This window comes from Anser brachyrhynchus (assembly GCF_964034855.1).
Source record: "Anser brachyrhynchus genome assembly, chromosome: 17".
Classification (NCBI taxonomy): Eukaryota; Metazoa; Chordata; class Aves; order Anseriformes; family Anatidae; genus Anser; species Anser brachyrhynchus.
In genome coordinates this window covers 8,313,449-8,332,091 of record NC_137710.1, presented here as the reverse complement: position 1 = coordinate 8,332,091, position 18,643 = coordinate 8,313,449, and the positions used below count along the sequence as shown (strand labels likewise).

Sequence of the window (18,643 nt, the reverse complement as noted above, 5' to 3'; positions counted from 1 at the left end):
TAGTCTTAATGGACTAATATTTCCCTTACAGCACTATACTACAGGCAGCGTAACTTCAGTTAACAACTGAGTTACATAAATGAAAAAGACAGGTGGAAAAGAATTCACTTGATCCAAAGTTAAATGACTCTGTTTATGTTTTGTCTGTATCGATTGCAAGAAGCTCATGCCCTCCAATTGTATGTTTTCCTCAGCAAGGACTTTGTCACAGATAAATCCCTGGACGTATAGGCAGAACTGAACAGCACGCTTTGGGCTGTGTTTTCCATCTGCTGTGATTTGCTCTTCTTAACCAATAAACAAGGAGGTGAGCAGAAAGTATTTTCTCCTTGAGGTCCTCTTCCCTTTGCCTTATATCCTCATTTGCCATATTGCTGTTATGTCACTGGCCAATGACCATTCTGACTGACAACTTGATTCTGCTTTTATAGAAGATGTCAGACAGAAAACACCAGGTACCCACATTATACAACTCAGTGTGTGTGTACATACTCTACCATAATTTGCATCAGAACATATGAAATAGTCACGGGAAGCACGGTCTCTCCACTTAAAGATGTGATACATACACAGCTACCATACAACACGCTTAATGACAGCAATACTGTACACTCATTAAAAGGCTTTCCATCAAAAGAGGTGGACTACAAGCTGTTTGATATTCTAGTATTTACACCCAATTATCTTTAGAAATTTATTTAAAACAGCATTATTTTTGTGTTACTTATGAACTTGGAGTTCCCTTATGAACTCCTACTCATTCTTAATTATAATGTAAATCAGTGCATTAACATCAAACAAGCAAACATTAACTAAAGCAAGTGATAAAAATGCAGACAAAGTTCGGACAGAAGCAGTGGCAAAATGCCCAGAAAGTTACAAAAAAAACCTCTTAACAGCTTAGTCAACAAGGATAGATACACAGACCTTTCAAAATAGATGCTCTGGGTAATAACAGTTACTGCCAATAAATTTTATACAAGTATTACAAAAGAGGTAAAAAGCTCATGCATCACCACACAGACATGTCATAGATAAGAACTGTGGCTTTTTAAAATGTCAGAACTGAGAAGCGTACAACAGCTTATAAAATGTTGCTCAAGTCATTAAATGCAAACAGTGATGCACATCATTTATTAAGGAAATGATGGCTGAACTAACTTTGGCAAACTAGATGCACCTATTTCCTGGAGCACATTAGTTTGTTGATAAAGACATGGCACTTTCAAAGAAAACTCAGGAAATGTAAAACTACGGAAGTCAACACATAGTGATTCACTTCAATGTAGTATGCTATGAGCAAGCACAAGTTAAGCTAATCCTTTTTACTGAAGGAAGAGCCACAGATTTTTGTGCATTTGGTAAATACTTATAAGAAGCCCAGGCAGCTTTTAATATAGGACTAGGATTTTCTCCTAAACATCTAAGGTACCTTAAAACTGCAGTTTCTTGATAGCCACAAATCTAAATGACAGTATTTCCAAGATTTGTTTTTCTTCATGTCATATAGGTTAGCAAATGTACAGCACTGGTGAGATTTGCAAAATCTGCCAAGTAGGCATGAATTACATATTTCTAACTCTATTTAAAGTTAATACATAATAATCTTCCTATCAAAATTCTGCTGACAGCTGATAGTACTACCTTCCTAGTACTTCTCATTAGGTATCTAGGAATTAAAGAACAAGCAGGTATCTGCAGAATCTAGTAACACAGACGCACACACATATATTACGTGTGTATGTAATAAATGAAACTTTGCCAACAATGTTGTTCCTCAAATATTTATTTTGCAATAACATTGCTAAAAATAGCTGAACACCTTTTATAAAAATGTAATTTAAGATTTTACAACCTAATATGCACAAGAATTCATCACACCCAATTAAATTAAAATGCAGCACTTGATCACCTTTTATGCAAGTCTAGAAAAGGAATTTTATTACATTATATGCTAATATGCAGTTTCATTTAATTTAGCTGATGAATTACCTACTTCTGTTTTCCAGTATATATCAAAGATATCCCAAATGAACATGATAGCTTTTCAATGGGGCAACCAAAGTCACCTTTGGCAGTGAAAAATCATTCTTCTTTCATATACATTTGCTGAAGAATGCTGCGCTCAATACAGATTTTGACAACAAGAGTCAATCAGTAAGATTAATTTACCATTATGTAAGATCTGAGTATAGGTTTAATTTCTTTTCTAACAGCTAACCCTTTTTTTTTCTGTGCGCTTTTTTTCAGCATTACTTTACATGTACCAACTTGTTCAACTCCAAACATAATTTTAATATTAAACTAATACATTGGAATTTCATTATAAGAATTATTTTGGATTTGAAAAATAAGTGATTTGTAGAATAGCTGTTTTCTAAATAAAAGAGCAATTTCTGGTTACTAGTAATACTTGTTCCTGTTAATAACTGTACTATGCATTTACATGACCAGATTTAATTTTCAAATTTCTGAATGACATAGATACCATTAAAATGGTTAAAAAGTATGGATGTTCAGTGCAGTCACCCCCAACCATAAAATTATGAAAAGCCAGATGATCTTTGCTTACTGGAGGCTTAACATCAGCTTTATGGAGCTTCCCATCCAATCAGGAAGTCCAAAAACAGGCTAGAGGGAGAGAAGCAGCTTCTGAGCTTGATTTCCTAATTCAAAGTTATTGGCTTTGTGCAGGGGACCAGCAGAAGGCAGGCTAAATGGAGTAGAATGATGGAAGACAACGAAGGAAATCAGGAGAGAAAATAAGAAAGGAGGAATCTCAGAAGTAAGAGAGAGAAGAGGAAAGAAGCAAATTGTTTAATTTGTGTGTGAACAGACAAGTTCAACACTGACTGCAAGAGACAAAATACTGCAGATTCCAGCTGTGAATTTAGCCAAAGGTTTGTACTTCAATTTCTCAAGGCTATTCAATTCACCATATTTAATTGAAATGGTAGACCGAAACAAAACGAGAGAAATTAAGCTCTCCCATCTGGCCCCTATTTGAAAATGTCTTGATGAAGAGAAAAAAGGTCTTGCCGAAAGAAAAAAGCAAGTTTAATACATGTGTGTCATTGCTATTCTACCAGGTTTTAAACTTACTGTGCAGTCAAACTATAAAGTTAAGAGTGTCGAAGTATTTCCTTCAACACCCACTTGCCAAAGAAACCTAGTTTTCTATAAAGGAAATTTTTGTTGACGATTTTCATTCAAGAAAAAATTCTGCAATTTGCAATTAATATTGTACTGTACTCGTACAACACAGATTAGCTGCTATAAAACAGCACAATGCTGTAACAATTTCATTATGATTACAATAACCAGAAGCAGTCTGCAGTCAACATTGTCAGATGTTTCTGGGTCTATCTGACATCCTTCTAGCATGTTAATTATGCTCTTCTGACTGCCAGTGGCTAACATCTACTGGCTTGACAATTAAGCTGGCAAGGTCTCAATTCTGAACAAAAGGCAGCTACCAGATATTTTGTCAAGCCAGATAATTTCTTACTGAAAATATGTACTTGAAAAATGTCCAGTTCTTTCTGAGCACACACTGTGCCCAAATGGAAGAAGAAAACCATCTTGGGAAAAAAAAAAAAAAGACACCTTAACAGCTAACAATATTTTGTGAATAAAATTGGGGTAAACTAGCTTTATTGAAGAACAGTATTTTCTCCATAAATCTGCATTAGTACTGACTATCCTTACTAGCCTGTACTGTCACGGAGAATACTGCTCAGGCAGTTATTGTTACAAAGGTACCCAAGCCATGCACTCATCAGAAGACTTTCACCATGGACAGACACAGTACCACTGCTTTCTAGCAAAGTCAGAAGCCGGGAATATAGAACACAGATAGGAGCAGAGAAATCCCATGGAGAGTGACAGTTTGCTGAAGGTCAGAGTCATGGGCAAGAGGCCTCAACACACACACGGTGCTTTCCTGTCTTCCTAAGGAAAGACAACTGAATGAGGCCTCAGCCACATCTCCAACTCTTCTGGCTACTTACATGAAGCAGATTTTTTTTTTAGAAGAACACAGAAAAAAAGCTTGAAACAACTGGAAGCCTCTAAGTAAACCTGGAGAATCCACAGCACTGTCATGGAGGGTAGAAGATGCACACACCTTCCAGAACGCTGACTGATTAGGCACGTGTATGCAGTTAAACCCAATGAGCATTCCCATGCAAGAGCACTGTTCAAAAATGTCACAGATACACCTCAGTTCACATAAATAAGATATTTATGCCAATAAGCTACATACAAATGATTAGGAAATCAAAAGGCAGAAGTAATTAGATTACTTCAGATGCTCTGGCAATTTTTATTTTTACAGAAACATTGATTTTACGAATGAAGTTTTGGCTAGTAGAGATTGTAAGGATTTGAAATCCTTACTCTCAGAAATTCACTGTCTCTGAAATTCACTGTCACCTGGGTGACAGTGAAAGAGTGCAACACGTCTGCTTGATTTACACAAAAATGAGGTATGATCTATTTAATCAAATAACGTTTCCATTTTTCTTTGTTGAAAAATAATTAAGTAGGTTCCTGTTATTACTGATGACCTGAAGGGAGAAGTTCATATTATGAGAAAAAGTATAATCTCTGCCATAATCTTCAGTCACACACACAAAACAGCGTTATGTTAGCACAGATTAAGATCACTAACACAAATTGCTTCTATAAGCAAGGTGAAAATTAAAGGTAGAATACTGTAGCAGTCTAAAATGAAAAACAATTGCTAGGGAAAGATATAAAAAGCATCCAAACTCCTTGGTCTGTGAACTTGAAAAAGAGGGCTAGGAAGAATATCTAAGGAGAGAAGAAATCAATCCTCTGTAGTTGTTACAGATCACAGTGCAGGAACCCTTCCTGGCAAACCAAGACCTTGCACACAAAGCGCAGACAGCTACTGAAGAAGAAAATACTAAGTACGCCAAGTCCCAGAGCTCTGACAAGCTGTGTCTTTCATTTTAATACACTTAGGTTACTGGGTAGTCATATTACTTAGGTTACTTCAAGATATGCCAACACATTCAAACACTCAGCTTCTGTTTTTTCAGTTCCCAGGACAAACAAGAACAGCGAAAATGTGTAATATTAACTCACAGAAGTGTTTCCATATTCACAAAATGATTATGTTAGCATCTATAATCTTATGTTAATCGATACACGCTAAATATATGTATTTAACAGCTTCCTACTGCTTTCAGCTCAATAAGTTTAAGAACTGTGGAATCACAACAGTTTGTTAGGTATAATCTTGGTTTTAAACACCAAAAAAAGAGCTCTGGCTTGTATTTTAAAAGAGGTTATAGGGTGAAAGCAGTAAGAATGTGTTTATCCTTGCACTACTGAAACAGAATTATTTGCTTTGCCGTAGTATTTCCATTTTTATGATGACTGCTCCCATCTCTTCATGTACTATTTTAGCTCTATTGATATAGAAAAATTTACTATGATCCTACTGTAAAGAACTTGAAAAACTTTCCTAAGACCCACACAGTTTTATATTTATCTTTAAGGCCAATGAAGGGAGATTAAATTAAATCAAATCATATTCCTCATATTCTGGCAAGTAATCGTCTTGCTAATTAAAAACAGTTCTTCTTGCTTTTTCTAAGAAATACTGGGTGTGGAGTGCTAGAAAAAACCTGAACAAGAAGCATGCAACAATTCAGAGGAGGTACAAGACATTAGAAGAATGGAGAGAGAGGAAAGACGGGAAAGAGGAGAGAGACTTACTTCAATTCTTGCCTGTGTTTAAAACCAGCAGGCTGATCACTAGAAATTTGGCAATTACAGCAAACTGGTTAATCTAGTTCGGTGACAGCTTGATCTTACAAAGCCCCGAATACTGCATTTTGTTAATAGTGGAGACATAAACAAGAGATGAAAGATGTCTTTGAAAAGTCAAGTAAGCCACTAAATACAGCAGTGGTACTATTGAGGAGTATAGCACATGCTAGAAGGCCTAGCAACGAAACCTGCTGACGCCAAATAAATATGTGAGTGGGAAGAACACAGAAAAACTGGCAAGAAAAGGCACTCAGGAGACCAACATTTCCAGTGTAAACAGCAGCAGTAGTGCCAAGTGTGAACTGGCAATGTAAGCATATGCCAAAGTGTATTTGGAGCTACAGCCAGAAGTGTCAGTAAGTGCCTGAATCATTACATTTATCCCTCTCAGTGTATTTGTCTTGTGGCTGCTGTGATAACTTGCTTAGATAAATATCAGAAGGCATGAAGTAGCAATGGACATCTGAAATTAGTTATTTGATACATGATTTAGTGACTACAAAAAACTTTCTTTGTGCCTAGGCAGAAGAAAAATGAGCAGAAAAAAAATATAGGCAAGCAGGGAAAATAGGAAACTAAGTTCAACAGCGAAGAAAGCACACACTATGTATCCCTACCACTTCGTCAGAAAAGGGAATAGGTAATTAACGTAAGAGAAATAATCAGGTGTACAATTTGCAAATTGCTCATGTCAATAGTGGGATTAATATATGTTTCTGGTGAGACTTGTAGATGTGAAACTGCACTGCTTTTACAATTTAAATATTTATCAGTATACATTTGATATATACCTGTCAACTCAGTTTTTCAGTACTACTTTGGCTTCCAAAACAGAGAGAAATAAAACGAGAACAAAAGAGGTCACAGAAACTAACCATGCACTCGATCTTTCTGATCGCAGATGTGATCGAGATACTGAGTCTTAAAAAACCTTTTTGTCAAAGCACTCATTACAGTTCAAACTCACTCCACGCTCACCAGCATGGAGCAGGTAGAATTGAGAGTAAGATGACATGGGCAACCACAAAGCAGTGAGAAAAGCTGGCAGATCTAATTTTAGTTCTGCCAGCCTGGACAGCGTCCTCCTAACGAGCAGCAAATGTGATAAAACTGAGGAGCAGGCCTAACTATCAAAACCACAGAAGCAGTAACTCCATCACACAAGTCTTATTTGCATCTTAAATGTTTATAATCTTCAGATTTAAGAGACAGAATATGGCTGCACATCTGCTCTTTTAGTCGGAATGCACGCCTTTTAATATAAGCAGCAAAGCAACTGCAAACGCTACAGAGCCGTAACACTTTGTGAGCCAGCTTCCAGTCTGACTCCATCATTAGGAGGCTGTGGCAGACCATTATGGCTCAGATGCTAGTTTTCTCCTCTCTAATTATATTATTCCTCCTGAATGATTCAGTGACATGTCTGGTTTCTGCAACATTAAAAAAGCAGTGAAGGATTGATGAGATCAAAAATACTGGACTCAAAAAACCTCAGCTTGACTAGTTATTTATTAGAAAAAAATACATTTCATACAAGTACGTTGGAAATCAGCAAGATATTTTGATTTCCAGTCACAACAGTGCCAAAGGCTGTAGGTGCTTCTCAGATCTGAAAACATACAGAAATCCTATGAAGACAGTCTCAGATATGATGACACTATGTCAGCCTTGAAAAGTTGCACACAAATACTTGCAGACAAGCGTTTGTCTGCATCTTGTTAAAATGATTGTAATGAAAGAACAAATAATGTTTTACTTGCTGGCAAAAAAGGTAATCATCCTTTGTAGGCTGCAAGAATTTTGCAAAGCCGCTGTATATTAAGCTGCCCATAATGCAAATACATCTCCGTGACAAAAATCAAACAAGCTGCCATTCCCTGTAGCCCCCTATCAGTCTTATTGGTCCCTCAGAAAGGAAGATGGACATCTCCACGTGTCCAGAGACTACTCAAACACTAAAAGGCTCCCCTCTCCACTGAAACTATGCTATTAACATACTTTGATTAATCCTACTACAGTTTTAATACCATCGTCCATAAATTTTGGTAAAGCTATAGTATGTATTTTCTTAGTTTTTATGTGCATAATGTTATTATTACAAAGTCTAGTAGTCTTTCCAACTGTTAACCTCTATATGAAGGGAAATTAGGTTGTCCAAGAACTGCATAATTTCAATCTAGATGTTAATTATAAGAAAACAAACCTACTAAGGTTTAAATTGGTAATAGAATAAAAAGCTCACACTTAGGTAGGATTAAAATTTAAGGCTAAGCCCACAATAAATCTTATCTTAATCTTACTCTACTGTGTTCACTGGTGTTGAGACCTGCAAGCTGTAGTGTCTTTGCTGTTAGATGTCACAATCAAATGTTCTTTTCGTGAAAAGTTGTTTAAGAATATGACTGAGCTTTCATTATGTCTCTGTGATTTACACTTTTGAAGGGCAGATTTTAATTGTATGTATGTCAATCATAAACCCCATCCAACTGTCATGGAAACAGTCATTCCAATGAAGTCAAATGATTAACTTGGCTGCTGGAACAGAAGTTTTATTGCTGCAATTTACTGAAACTGCCTGAATGGAATCACAGTAATAGCCATGTTGCTGGACGCAGTGCTCTGCCAAGACTTTAAAAGGATTTAATACTTAAATTCTTTACAAAAAACATGCATTATTCTGATTGTATTTAAGCAAGCAGAGTGTTACAGGGTATACTTCAATTCTATAAGACTCGTAAGTTTTTGTCTGTTTCTCTTCCCAACACAAGCTCTGCCCTCAAACATGACTAATCAGGTTAATTAGGTTAACATGAATTTAAGGCAAAAGCAAGGCCTATCAGGCTTAATACACTGCTTTGACAAGTATTGCAGATTCTTTTAGTAGATACCATGATATCCCTACATCTTTGAGAGGTGATTTTCAAAGCAGTCACAATAGTTAGGTCAGGATCGCTTTTCCAAATCAAGAAACTCACTCGGCCACCACCACTCAAAACTCTTCCTTGGGCTCTGTAATTACAGCTATCCTCACCACAGGATGTGTGTTGCTTCTCAGGTGCCACAGTGCTACCGGCATTGGTCTGCAGAGCGGGAGGTAAAGAGAAGCTCTGACCAAGTTCACCAAGATCTTTAGGTATGTAAATTCTCACTGATGGTTGAGGGGTTAGGATTAACTCACCTAAAATAAAACAGAAAACCAAGTAACAGAAAACTTACAGGAAGCCTATAAACTTTTTTTTTTAAAGATCTTCTCAGATCTTGCTATATTCTTTCCTTTTGTCCAGGTCTTTTTCCATTTGTTTATTTTGGCAGGGGTCAGTGTTCCTTCTTTTTTTTTTTTTTTTTTTTTTTTTTGGTCTGAAGTTTAAGAAAGTGACAGAGTGGTTTTGTTCCTACCCTGAAAGCACACTGAAGCAAAAATAAAACTTATCATAGAGAGAATCACTGAATCATTTAGGTTGGAAAAGACCTCTAAGATCATCTGGTCCAGCCTTTAACCTAGCACTGCCAAGTCCACCATTAAACCATGTCACTAAGAATGTAAGTATGCATGAAGAATGGAAGAAAGTATGAAAAATAGTCTGGTTTGTTGCTCTTCACAATTAAGTCAGCTGCTAGCTGTTAAATTTCTAGCAGTTGCAATTAAAAGTCAACAGTGAAAAACACAGATGCCACAGTAGTTCCCTTTGATATGCCACAAGTACTTCAGTTTATAAAACTATTTTGCAGTAAGTGTCCATAAACATAACTTTGTGTGCATGTGTGAGAGAGGCCACTGTACAGATAAGGGTTTGATGGGCACAACAGCAGCAATAAACACTTACCCATATAGTAAATCAAGCACAGTTGTTACAAAACATAGGAAAGGATACAGACATGCTCTTACTTGGTTAGGGAAACAGAAAGTTAGAGCAAAATAAAAGTAACCAAAGCTGTCAAGCTGTATCCAAAACTGTGAGACTTAAAAATCACAGTTAAATGGAAATAATTAAACTAATTTTAGAGGACAGAAGTATACTTTTTCTTGGTTTAGAGAAGAATGTCCCCAAGTGGAATTCTGATCATTTTATATTTCCATTTCATTAAAGAGGATGCAGTTAAATCAAATGGGGTAAAGTGGGCACAGTGTTCATCTTGAATCATATTTGGTAATATAAGTTATCCAGTCATAACCTTGAAATTTCATTTCCCCCTGTCACTGTAAAATTGTGTAACATTCACTTTGTTCCTTCTTTATGTAAAACTGCTCTTCTGAGTCCACCTGAGAAAGAAATCAGATCATTAAAAAATCCTCTTTATACAGAAACACATGAAGAAAGCTGAAAATGCCATTCTAAGTGCTGTGTTTTCCTTTCAGTTTATTATACCAATTTATTCAGACTCATTCACCATAGGCAGCCCTTGGACTTAAAATTTTTCCACTCTATTAATAACCATACTGCCTAGAACAACAGGTACTACTACAAATTCTCATTACACAAAGAAATATTCCCCTTTCTATGCATAAATGTATAGACTGTGTCAAAATTTACTTTGAAAAACAAGCTGTGATAGTTAATGAGCTTCATTAAATAATGAGAAAAGAACGGACGCAGATTGTGCTCTGTGCTCGTGCCATTAGTCCTACTGGCATCAAGGGAACTGCCACAGGAGTGCTACTGCCCTGAAGCCATGGTTTGGAGGGCATGAAGTTTCATGCTACAGTATCTAAAAATATGTAGAAATTGGAACAAATTCAACTTCAGTGCAAGAAGACCAGCCTTAACTATTTCAGCTATTCCAGTACTCCGGACTTCTACTCTAACAGTGGCCAATACCTGATGCCAAGGAAAAGTACAAACAGAAACAAAATTACAGTACTACTTTCCCAGAATAATGTTACACACAGAAGGAAAGTAGCCTGCTATCCTGGATAACGAATCTAGATGTTCTACTACAGCAGTAGAAAACATCTATAGCACAGCCCAAACACTACAGAACAGCATAGCAAGCATTTTTCTCATCTCCTTGCAACATGGCACAACACTGTGGTTTGCAGCCAGACCCTCGAATGATCAATCTTTCCATCAAATAATCCCTCCTGCAAGGAAAGGCAGGAAATTATACAATCCACAGCAGATTGTAAATTACAAATTTTGGGGATGCTTCTGAACACTTTTGAGTACCAAAGGTATCAATTTTCTGCATATTTCCTATTATATCTTATGCTAGGTTTCTCATGGAGAAATTGGCAGTGTCTTCAGATTTATCTTTAGTCTATTCCACCACAACAAACCTGAACCCAGAGCTCGCTCAGTTTTTTCCATTTTCATCTTCTCAGCATTGTGTCATAAGCTCCCATGACAACCTGAGAAGCAACAGAAACTTGAGGCAGATTTTGGAGAATACCACATTTATAGTAAGCGAAACAGGGCTAAGCCATATGGTCCTACATTTTAATGTGATGTAATCTAAAACTAGTTTTTATTTACTTTGTACAACCTAATACAGTCCTTGTCTTTACAGTATTTTGCACTTCAGATGGGTCTTCTAAAGCTGTCTGTTTTGCCTGCAACCAAATTTGTTAATTTGTTCTGGAAGTTCTCCAGGACAAGAAACGGAACGCTGCAATCTCAAATGTCACCTGGGAGTTTCATAAGGTAAAAGAAATAAGGTTGTAAACATAACCCTGACTGCTGCACACTTCACTATGGATGAAACTAATCTAAGACACTCTCCTACATTATGTCTCTGTAGTGAGTTAAGTGAATCCTTCTGTTTCTGTAAATACAGAAGAACCATGTTTAATTAAGCTAACACTGAGAGATTAAGTTTGCATCTAGACTCCCATCCTTCAAAATAACTTCAAAAACTTAAACAGTCAGTTATAAAACTCTGTCTCTAAAACCTAAGTGCAGTACTGGTCCATGACTAGGCATCAAAGGTGCCTACCATTCATACCTATTTTGAAAAACAAAATGACAACACAGGATAAAAAATAAATTACATCACGATTTTTATAGGTTAAATCGCCTACTTTTTATAATACACATACATATTGTATGTTCATCGTAGACAGCGTCTAAGATGATGTGGTTACTTCATGAAGGACAATGCTTGAGAACTATGAACTTCTGTTCAGTTCTGGCCTCTCATTTAAAACTGATTGCTAGCTGTTTATTCTATCGCTAAAATCAGGATCATTCAGATATTTACTGCAACCATCCATGCAAAATCTTGTTGGATAGTGCCTTGAAGATGTAAACGAACAACAAAAAACTGCTATTTAATCATTAAAATTGTCCAGTAGTGAATAAGCTACTGCTACAGAAACAGACACCAAATGCCTGAAGCAGAATTTCACTTGTTTGGATTGTTTACTAGAGAGATGTAATTGACACACCAGCAGGTTATTTTGCTGAACTCCCTGCCTGTACTCTGGTTCTGCTCACAGACAAATCAATGATGTTCAAGTCTTGTTCCTGGCCTCTGTGGCTTCAACATATCTGACTGTGCAAATTATTATTTTATCCCTTTTGATTTCATAAGCTAGCTGTGTTACGTACAATATTGTCATAAAGAGATATTATCTCCTCTTTTAATAATTCAATAGAGCTTATAATTAAGAATTATTTATTAATATCCCTGTACCTGTCAAGCCATTAACCCCCCTCACACACACACACAAAATCAAATGAAACAGATCTGCCAGAAAGCCTGTTAAAACGGAGGAAGATGAAAACTTTTGCAGTCAATCTTAAGGCTTCACTTTTGTGGTGGTCACTGCACATTTTTTGGTCCAACTGCCATGAGGAATGTCAGCCCTTAAGAGCAAGCAGCCTACCTTAGAGACCGACAAAAATGTGAAGCCTTTCTTTGGGTTAATGCCTGAAATTGCTCCAGCTCTGGTTACCCAGTGGTGTATGGCAGCAGGCAGGACAGCAGTGGGAGACATTGCCTGCTCTGGACAACACGTGCCCTCTCCTGGCAGATCCAAGCAATGTTCCAGCATGGCTGGTGCACGCCTGGATGGAAAAAAATTAATCTCCACAAAATTCATGATTTTTTTTTTCCTCTACCAAATTCTGTCACTCTTGTGCAAACAGAATAGCAAAAGCAGGTTAGGACAGGACAGAAGAAATGCTGTTTAATATTAAACAGCACAGGTTTATCGATTAATGCCTTGAAGTAGGTTCCACTGGGCAACCTGGTAAATCTGGGTAGATCTGCTTTGAAACTACTCTCCTTTGGGAAAGTGACTTATTGACTGTCAGCAGAACCTCTGTTGTGCCTTTTAACCTTACAATTACAGCAGTTTTTAAGTAATTGACTGAAAATATTTTATGGGACTCTTTATTTATGCAATTTTATTTTTCTCAGTAGTTGTCATGCTATTTCCACTTTCTCAAGTATTCAGGCAAACAACTTTTCCAAGAGAACATTTACTAAACAGCTAACTTTGAGGGAAAAATTAAAAATGTATTTGGAAAAGCAAGTTTTCACTCATTTACAAATTACATTTGAATCATTAATCTTACAACCCACCTTGAATTCAAAACATTAAAATTAATTTCTGTCTATGGAATGGAAATATACAGATCCTTAGAAAAGAAAAGTTGATACTGGCAAGTAAGTGCTACAACATTAAAGACAAATGTTCCATCACTGCTAAGAAACTGAGGCAAAGAGATCAAACTGACTTGTAAGATGCTGGACTTTACAACGATAATAGGAAGATGTCTCATGGAAGAAACAAAAGAATTAAAGTTCTCACAGGACAGAGGCTTTGGTGTCCCCTTCTGATTGTACTGCTGGACAAAACGCTATTCATTGCCAAAAATGGTGTAAATACATTCTGATCTGCTAATGAAGTCTTAAAACCCAGAACAGATAATGCTGTTTGAGTCAGGAAGCAAGACTTCAGCAGAAAAGAAAAATACCTGTGTCTGGACTAACCAGGAAGGAGTGGCTTTTTCGTTTCTAAAATTTCTCTGAAGATTAAAGTGGACACTTGAGCAAAGAGATCCAAGCAAAGGTTTTTTGAAGATCTCTACAAGTGGAAGTACAATGGAGATGGACAAAATATGAAATACACGTTGTAAGCATATCAGAACAATGCATCAATTTCTGTATTGGCTAGACTGCTCTACAATATTTTAAGGCTACATTTCTTCTTTCAGGTGCAGGAACAGCGAACAAGCGTGACTTCTACCCATCTCAATTCCTTAATAGATCCTATACAATCTCAGGCATACTATATAGTTCCTCACATCTCCCCTCTCTTACATCCTTTCTGCATTTGTCCAAAGGACATTGCTCATGTTTGCACATTTCCCCGTATGGAATTACAGCTAGTATATAAATGGAAAATGAATATGCTCCTGCAGAGAGACACGCTGCTCTGAGAATCAGCAGAGCAAGGACTGGTTCCTGGTGGATGCTGGAATATTATTCACTCGACACGCTGCAAATACTGCTGTTAACAGACAATAAAGCATAATTAGGGAGTTTTTGAAGTGTCAATACTTCGTCCCATTTACGCACTCCTTGTTCTGTGTCCCTTTTTCCCTCTCTACTTTCAACAGAGCACCAGAACTAACACACTAACATTTTGGTTGGAGAAGTCTTGTTCCAGACTATTTTCAGGTTCTGCACCACCCATCTATTTCACCAAAACAATGGAGGATTATAATCCTGCTCCCAGTTCATTTTTTCCAAAGAAAAATGAAAATGAAGAAAATGTTTCTTGCCTCATCCACTCCACATTACTTCAGAGCTCTACAGCTAAAATGCTCATCAGAGCCAAAAGTCTGGATATGTTTGAACTTTAAAACAAGCTAAACATCAATTGTTTTGATTTATAGCCACAGGAGACCAAGTCAATCACAAAAGACTAAGCTTAAATTAATTAGCCATTCAGAGCTGTCTTTAAGACATGCCTAAATTGAAAAATATAAAAAATGAGTATGAAATATGAGTATGAAATTGCTTCCATTGGACAAAATTGCTTAAAATTCCACCTTCATAATGGTCATATATCCAGAACATCCCTTGCTCCATCCAGGCTTTAAATCTGGGATTTTTCCCCACATGTCAAGCACAGAGCATTGAATGACTGAGAAGAACACTGAGCATACAGCACCTCAAGCTGCACCAGATTTATGACATCTCTATAACTGGACTCACTAACTATCTCTGGCATCTGTTTGGGAGGCACAGCATAAGGCAAGTTCATCCGTTCAAACCTTGCTTATAAATAGATTCTGCAGATGCATTTCATAGTAGATACTGTAGACTTTTTATTTTCCTTCTGAGCACTTTGCATCTTTTAGGTAATGCACATATATAAATACAGAACATTAACATAACAGCTTAACAGATGCAATCTGGTATATTTTAAGCCACATAAGAATTTGCTGTTTTATGATAGCATGAAAATGGTTGTTAGATTCAGCTGCGGGTTAACACACATTACCCAATTTTCATTTCTGTGACAAGCTGGCTGTTAAGTTCATGTGGAAAGTAGACCAAAAGATTAACTCCAGAATGAGCAGCCATTGTCAGACAGCATGCAGCGCAGTGCAACTGGCAATCTTCCCATCAGCAAAGTCCCCTGCGAAGGGCTGTCCCTCATCCACGGCACAGGCATCTAGCTTTCGGCCACTCAGACAGGTCCCTACGTCTTAAACAACTTCCCAAAGCTAAATTGTATCATAAATTTCAGTCATTCAATATCATAATTATGTTTCTGTGGCTCAGACTGTGGCAACACAGAATGAAGCAGGCAGGAAAAGAAGGCTAATTGTAAAAGATAAAGTTCCCTTTGATACTGAAATCTTTTTGTTATAAATAATGGACCCAGAAAGGAAGGACGACTATTGATGAATCAGTGAGAGAACAAAATCTTAATCATTTTCTGAGGTTGTTGTGTTTGTCAGTCAAAAAAAATAAAATGACAGCTTCTAATCTAGTTCTTCACATAAGGTCCCTGCTATGAAGAACTTCACAATGAATTTTCAGCATTTAACTTCAAATCAAGATCAGTGCTGTAGTTTAATACCTCTCTCTCAGGTACTAAGTCAAACAAAGCTCGAATTCCAGACAGAAAGCATCACCAGTTCTTTAGACTTCAGGCAACTTCTTTGTGCAAATAGTAAATCAGAATACATATCTCAATCCCGCAAGTGAACTCTGATTACTGATATATTTTATATGTCAGTTTATGCACTCAGTGGAATTCTGTTCCAAACACGGTCTACATCAACCTAAAGCATCCAATTGAGAGAGATCATTTTAGGTTTCTTGCCTCTGTTTTAGTGGGTGTTTTGTGAACAGTCATCAGAATGACTTTTAAAAAGAAAAATAACACAGCTAAGTTTCTGCAGTGACACAGAACGCAATCAATCTGCTAGCCTCCTCCAAACCATAAACCAGGGCTCAGACACCTGATAAGTTCGCAGTGTCCATAAAACATATTACTATGTGTATGCGTTAGAAACATACATAATTCTTGGCTCCTTACTCTCCTATAAAACAGGAGAGCAGAATCACTCCTCTGAGATTCATAAACAGATTTTTATTTCATCTAGGAAAATCTCCATCTTTCTTTTTGCAACAGAAAGTTCTCCCACCTCAACCAGTTCTTTGCAGCTTCAGCATAGTGTAATTCACAGCTTTGTGGATAATACAGTAAAGTTTACATCACCAGACACACACACAAAATAAAAACAACTCAGAGCCATTAAGTTTTTCTAAAAACCATTTATACCTTGTACAGCACGAGAAGTTAACGTACAGTTATACTAAACAAATGTATCTTTTCCTCCTTTCTTCTGGTTTCCATTAAAGATATTTTATTTCACTCCATATATTTTCGGATTATGTATAATGCCGGTTCCATAAGTCCTGACTCTAAGAGAATAGCTTCTACTAACCAAAGAAATCAGCCCTGCCTCCAGTCTGGGAGATTAGCCAAAGATAAACAAGCTCCACGGTAAAGGAATAAGAGATTCTTTACACTGTGCTGAGTACGGAGACTAATCCTCTTCTTTTGGTAGGAAGTATGCAGGTAGGGGATGAGCAAGCATTAGTTCCAGACTCCTGCAACTCCTGCTCCCCGAGTGCATTCAGGGAACCATCCATTTTGACCTGCTTTCCTTTTGTTTTGTTTTTATGCTTACTAGGACAAATCTATTGTACGACGCTGGAAATCCTCTCTAATAGTGTGGGGGATGCTAGCAGTAAGGGCAGTAAGTCAGTGGGCTGCTGTTATCATCAATCAAGCATGAAGGCTCTGCTACTCTGCAGTCTGAATTCTTTATCTAACTGATTAGTCATACAGGCCAACTGTATTACAGTAGTGCTTCCCAACTCCCATTACGGGGCTCCTCCATTTGGAGTATTAAAAACCCAGCTGATGGGATCAATGTTGCATGAAACATGCTTTGGCGATGAAGGAGAGGAAGAGATGCAATCCCCTTATCCCCAAAGATCTTCATGCAAAGAGGAAACAAGTGAAAGCTTGAAAATCAATTCAAAAGCAACTAAAGCAACACAAGGCCACCAAGACAAACACTAGAAAGCTATTTTAAGGTTCAGGGTAAATTAAATATGCAAAGAAATAAAGCATAGCAAGGAAACAATCTTTTATTAGCAGAATTAGCATTTCTCTTCATGTTTGTTACTGAGAACAAACTGAGAAAGGCATTTCAGAAGAGTATCGGTAAAATTACTAGGTTGCATTTTATTTTTGCTATGCTCAGGGAGGTCTTCTACTTCAATAGCTCCCCTAAAAAAAAAAGAAATAGATCCCTTAAAAATATTCCCATTATTTTCCATATCATGTTTTGTATTGTTCCCTGTGTCCCCCACTTTATGTCAGAGGAGCCTCCTCTGGACTTCACAGAAGAGTTATTACACAGCAATTTCTATCACCCAAGAAAAACAAACGAAAAACCCATACCTGGTTATAGAATCTGATTTCTGGACTGTAATCCATTTTTCTCTTTTACAATACACATGCATGCATGCCTATTATTCAGGGACGTGTCAAGAAGCTATCGCATTAGCCCAGAACCACCCATCTTGCTGCCCCCCGAACATAACACGCCTATTTTGTATTCCTGTGTAGTTTCTACCAAATTTTTCTTTTTTTGCTGAATGTCACACTTAGCTACAAAAACCTTTGAACATAACAGAGCCTGATCATATCACAGCCAACAACTTCATCTAAAAGGATGCACATTTAGCATAATAATCTCCACATTGTAGAGTAGACAGGCAGTAAAATAAGATTCTTTACCCATAACTGCCCACCTTTGATAAATGTCTCTCATCTTACACCCTTGCCAAGCAAAATCTTTTGATTTAGAATTAGATCTGCCTTGTCTTAAAAGTAGTTACCAGTCTAGAGACATCTTTCAGTTTCCTTTTTTCCACCACTTGGCACCACTCTTCTGTTTTAGAGTTTTCACATATCCTGGCAGTCCAAAGAGCTTTTGTCTTGCATGCAACGTATACTGAGCCAGTCTTCTGCTGTTTAAAATATTCCATTCTCGTCATACCTGCTGGCTTCAATATTCAGAAGTTAAAGCACTGCTGAGCAGGCATCCAGTGGGATTTCAGAGCTGAATGTAAAGAGGAATTACTTAGAAAAAAAGCCTGCAGTGAGAGTCCTGCAGTCAGAAAATGCTCCAGATGCAAAGCCTTCTCCCACCAAATGGTTAGGATATGAGAGGAACAAGAGAAAACACAGACATGCCTGCCCCTCAGTCCTGGTCAGCTAAACCTACCAAATGCACGTGTGCAGAACTGACTATAGTATGTGCCAGATAAATAAAAACAAACCCGGTTACAACCACTA

The 18,643-nt window shown here is 37.2% G+C and overlaps 1 protein-coding gene and 1 long non-coding RNA gene across 2 annotated transcripts in view; one reads left to right on the top strand and one right to left on the bottom strand.

The window, feature by feature from the left end:
* LOC308179516 overlaps positions 1–17,564 on the top strand; it is a 37,900-nt gene extending 20,336 nt beyond the window's left edge. The window contains exons 2-4 of the long non-coding RNA XR_013940411.1: positions 2,695–2,900; positions 8,858–8,935; positions 11,308–17,564. This is a non-coding gene — a long non-coding RNA (uncharacterized lncRNA). The remainder of the gene's footprint in view (positions 1–2,694; positions 2,901–8,857; positions 8,936–11,307) is intronic.
* The window catches only part of ARVCF (ARVCF delta catenin family member), a 275,731-nt gene that overhangs the window by 188,858 nt on the left and 68,230 nt on the right, over positions 1–18,643 (bottom strand). The gene's annotated exons all lie outside the window — the stretch shown is intronic.